The sequence below is a fragment of the Dryas octopetala genome, chromosome 4, assembly GCF_963921425.1.
Source record: "Dryas octopetala chromosome 4, drDryOcto1.1, whole genome shotgun sequence".
Taxonomy (NCBI): domain Eukaryota; kingdom Viridiplantae; phylum Streptophyta; class Magnoliopsida; order Rosales; family Rosaceae; genus Dryas; species Dryas octopetala.
In genome coordinates, this window is record NC_141369.1 from 14639132 (window position 1) to 14644560 (window position 5429).

A 5429-nucleotide genomic window follows, 5' to 3' on the forward strand; every position below is an offset into this window, starting at 1 on the left:
TCTTACATGTAGATAGGCATCATCATCTTCATCATCTTTTTTGTTTTTTTGCCACTTTTGTCAGATATCTTACATGTCAGGCATCATCATCTTCTAATCGATAACTGCAGGAAACATGAGAATTATAATGTAGACTGGTTTGAATATTAACAAAGCTCCAACTTCATTCGTCATATATGCATGGACCATCAATACATATATTTATATGGTCTTAATTAATCACAGGAGATTTTCTCTGTGACTTTTTTGGTTTCCATTCCAATGATATTGTCCACTTCTATTCATTGATAACTTAAAAATTGGTAATTTTAAAAATAATGTCATATCATTGGTACCTGCTAACATTAATTTAACAATATATATATATATATGCCTAGGTTCATTATTTTTTAGTGTGATTAATTGGTATTTAATTGGTACTGCCAGCAGCTGAATATGTACAAGCACTCATTAATTTAATTTGCGAGGAAGAACTCATTTTTAGCTCAGTTGACTAGTTATCTTGGACCCTAGAAGAGAACTTTACTCTTGTTTAATTGACAACAAAAATAAATTAAATAATTAATACACAAACATAAAAATTGAATTGAAAAATGAGGAGGACCACACATTAAATATTTGAATCAATTACTATAGGGTGCATATTATGCATCCTATTTAATCTCTAGTGTACTAATTAATTTTATTTAACAACAAAATAACTATTAGTTGCATTGCAGGAGCAGGTACCAGCTGGCTTATTTTGAAATATGATCAATGGTCATTTTATTTCTTATTTTTTGTCTTTCTCTTTCCTCTTCTCTCTCTCCCTACTATGTCTCTCTTCATCATCTTCTTGTTCTTGTTCTTCGCAGATCTGGAACTCTTTTTTTTTTTTTTGGTCAAAAGATCTAGAACTCGGATCTAGAAAAATATTGAAATTATGAACTGAAACTGTGAACTGAAATTGCAAAATGAAAATGCAAACTGAAACTGCGACTTTTTGAGTTTGTTAACTATGTCAGACAACTAAAACTGCGACTTTATAAGAGTATTCTTCATAACTGAAATTGCGAGTGAAAATTGAAACTGCGGTAAAAACTGAAACTGCAGGTGAAAATTGAAAGTTTTTACGATTAAATTTGTTTGTGTAGTGCTGAAGCTGTTTTGGGTTGTGGGTGAGTTTATGTTATCTGAAAATTAAATTTGTGGTTCTGGGTGGGTTAATGTTACCTGAAAATTAAATTTATAGTTGTTAGTAGGTTGATGTTACCTTAAAATTAAATTTGTGAGATTAAGTGAGTTTGATTAACTTTTTGGGCTGTGAGTATTTTAAAGTTAATGAACTCTAAATATTTTGAACAAATTAACAAACAAACAAATCGGTGGGAGCTTACAGCTCTATTGGTTAAGACTAATTATTTATTTGGCCAAAAAACAAAAAAAAAGACTAATTATTTATACTCCGGTTTGAAGTTGGGATTCCCCTCATGTAATATTGTCGGATAAGAAAATAAATAAAAAAGAAAAGAAATATGTTGTTTGAATATATTTGTACAGTAGTGTCTAAAGGTGTTTAACTCAAAATCTGAGAACTAAAACCTATAAACTATGAACAAGTGTCGATCACTGGGAAAGACAGATTAGAGTTCGTAATTAGCACCATGATAAGAGAAAATCTGTATATATGAAATATTATATTATGTTGGAAATAATCGTTACCCTTATCATAATGTACTATTTATTTCTTTATATTTTTAGTGAACATGTAGCATTTAATTTTCATTTGTCAGCTTGCTTTATCGTCTTCCCCCTTACGTAATTAACACGCCAATATCATTCATCAAAATTGTATAAGAACTAACTAGATAAACCCTACTCCACAATCTCTAAAAATTCATAAGAACTATCAAGATAGACCCTACTCCACAGTCTCAATAAATTTCTAGGTGAAAAAGCAATAAGCAAGACATGGGTTCTGATCAAGTGCAGCCAAAGATTCCTGTGCTAGATTTCTCAAAGGAAACTCTGAAGCCTGGCACCAACTCATGGCCCTTGGCATGCAAAGATGTTCAACAAGCACTTGAAGAGTTTGGCTGCTTTGTAGTATTGTATGATAAAATCTCAATGGAATTTCACAATGCGTTTTTTAATGCTCTACAAGAATTGTTTGATCTGCTAACTGAAACCAAAATGAAAAACAAATATGATGTTAATCCTTTTAATGGGTATGTTGGGCAAGTACCCATAATTCCCCTCCATGAAAGCTTGGGCATCGACAATGCAACCACTTTGGAGGAGACGCAAAGATTCACAAATCTCTTGTGGCCTGGTGGAAATGATAATTTCTGGTAAGATCTAAACTCCTCTTCTTTTGCAAAAATTACTGTATGAGCCTGTCATAGGAGAAATTTTTGTGTGTGCAACGTGACCTTTCTGAAGTTTTAAGACTATCAATTAATGTTTGTTGGCCTCATTTTTTTTTTTTTTTTTTGTGTGGTTATTAAGTGAATGTGCATATTCGTTTGCAAAAGTAGCAGAGGAGTTGGATCAAATGGTGACTAGAATGATATTTGAGAACTATGGGGTGGAGAAGTATTATGAATCTTATGTTGGGTCCATCACTTATCTTCTTCGACTCTTGAAAAATAAATCACCCCAAGCAGATGAGTCTAATCTTGCCTTCGTGGCTCATACTGACAAGAGCTTCACAACCATACTATACCAGAATAATCAAGTCAATGCTCTGGAGGTTGAAACAAGAAACCATGAATGGATTAGGCTTGACCTCTCACCTTCTTCCTTTGTAGTCATGGCCGGTGATGCACTAATGGTAAGTCATGCTCTTTAGTTGAAATTATATACAAAAAAATTTTAATTTGTCATACGTACTGTCAATATGGATCATTGATTAAATTCAATTTTTGAATATGAAGTTTTGATTAGTAGTTTAGCAACGTAGCATGTGAGGTCTCTTACCTAGATCTTTGGAATGCTATATATATATGTTGTCAAACTATTTATCTGGACCATACAGTCAAACAAGAATCTACTTAATCAATTATCCAAATTGGTCGTTTCATGCAAGATGATTGGTAAGATAAGATGCTTATATTGTGTGTCTGTGCATCTATGCCACACAATCAAGCAATAATCAACCCAATTAATGATCGGTCGAGATTCACAATCTAACAACATATTAACATCTTAAGTGTTCGATTATCTGGAAATTAAGAAAATATTTTGGTCGATACCCACTAACAACATAAAGCAATATAATATCTTATGGTTTTTAATGAATTATCTATAGAAATAAGGTTACCCTTATGCTTAATTTCTCAATTTGAAGATGCATATAATTAAGGTTAATTTCGTTGTTTAGGCATGGAGCAATGACAGAATATTATCTCCCAACCATCGAGTTGTTATGAGTGGGAATGAAGCAAGATACTCGCTGGCACAATTTGCACTTAGCAATGGAGAGATACAAGTGCCTGAAGAGCTTGTTGATGAGGAACACCCAAGACGCTACAAGTCATTTGATCATCCTAGACTACTACGCTTCTTTCGCAATGCTGATGCTTCTAAATCAAGTTTATCATACAGTGCAAAAAAGCCTATTGTGGTGTTTGAAACCCAAACCTTCTAGCTAGCTAGCTAGCTAGCTAACAATTAAGTATTATTTTCTAGCTAGGCATGTATGCAATGCAAATGCAATGTGTGATAGTTTCCAAGGCTTGGCTTGTTGGGTTTGTCTAATAGTATTTTCATTGCTGTGTGGCTCTGTTTCTGCTATGCTATCTATTAATGAAAAATTATAAATAAATTGTCTTTATGAGTATTATTGGATTAATAATACATGCTAAAATTAAAAGTCAAGAAAAAACAAGCAGAGAATCTGAATCACAAAATATTTACTGTTTGAAGATACAATGGATCCACTCTTTTAACAAAAAATTTGTAGAGTTTTGCAAGAATTCAATGTTCCATTTCAAAGTAATTTTCAGAGTGGTGATGGCAGTCAAACAGTGGGTTGATGAGTTTCCGTATTATTATTTGAATTTGGAGGTCGTTGATGCTGGTGTGATGAAAGTTTACCAAACAATAGTCTCGAAGCCTTTCTTTGACTCTGATCAAGGCACCTTCACGACCAAATTAAATGTTTGGCCTTGTCATGGGTGATGGTAGTTTGTCAAAACTAACTGATACCAGAGTTGCATTTGACAAAACTATTGGATCAATGAGAGGTAACTATTTATGACATGTTACTTTGATTACTATCATTGCCAACTTCACACTAATTATGCTCATTGATTACTATCAAAGTTGGAATGTTGATAAATTGATCGAGTTCTTGTGAAACTATATAATCTGATTTCTCTGTGAAAAAAACTGCATAAACTCTAGTATTTATACTAGGGTTATAGCAGCACTAGCATTCCATCCCTTGATTACTTACATAACTATTTAATCCCATCCCTTAAAAAACACGTAAAACTAAACTATGAACATAACTATCATCTACCCAACTAAATAAAACATAAAACCAGACAAATAAAGGATAAAAACTAAAACCCCATACTTACAAACCCAAGCCAAGTTGGTTTGTGGGAGCTTAAGCTTGGAAAGCATTGTAGATCCTCGATCGGCATCATAGGTGGGTATGTTATGCACAAACCAACAATGTGAGAAAATTGATTTTTGTCTACTCATTAATTTGTGTGAAATAGACAACTTTAATGACTCATATATGTTCACTAGAAATAGGCCAGCTTAACACTAATTGGAAAATGGCATTTGTGGTTAATTCTGTTTTACTTTCTTCTTTATTGTCAGAACTTTCAAATTCTCTAGTACTCATATTTCCATCCATATATTAATTGCCATGCATATTGGGATAGGTCATGGCCGGAAATTTGGGACAATTTGATGAGATCGAGGCAAACCTTTTGTTCCATTAATTTGTTGATGGAGAATCTCCTTTTGCGGAAGTAACACTAAGCACCTTTCATAAGTTGCCCTTCCAATAAGTTAGGTAAATTTGTATGTTTTATTATGTTTGTAGTTTAGTCATAATAGTTTGGTTTAATGCTTGGAATTGCGGGCAGTTTCTATAATTGAATGAGAGTAAAGTGCTGTAGGTTGTGAAATGAGAGAGCTAAGAGTGATTAATCCTTGATGACTGTAGGTTTTGTATTCCCAACTATAATGGAGGTGAAGATGTTGCGTGACTACTTCAAGGGGCAGAATATCATGGATATCTACTTTCTAGTCTCCTAGCTTTTGTTAATTTCTAATATAATTATTTTATTTTCATGGAGGTGCATGCGTAAGTACAAATTATTTCTAGTTGTCCTTGATGGTGTGTAGATGATACTTTAATTAATTTAATGCTAGTATTTATACTAATGAGATGATTTTGACTAATAACTGGAGATAATAGATTATTA

At 32.9% G+C, this 5429-nt stretch overlaps 1 pseudogene; it reads left to right on the plus strand.

Annotated features, from left to right (window-relative positions):
• The first annotated feature begins 1950 nt into the window (after window positions 1-1950).
• Window positions 1951-3612, plus strand: LOC147287155 (putative 2-oxoglutarate-dependent dioxygenase AOP1; annotated as a pseudogene).
• The last annotated feature ends 1817 nt before the right edge of the window (window positions 3613-5429 follow it).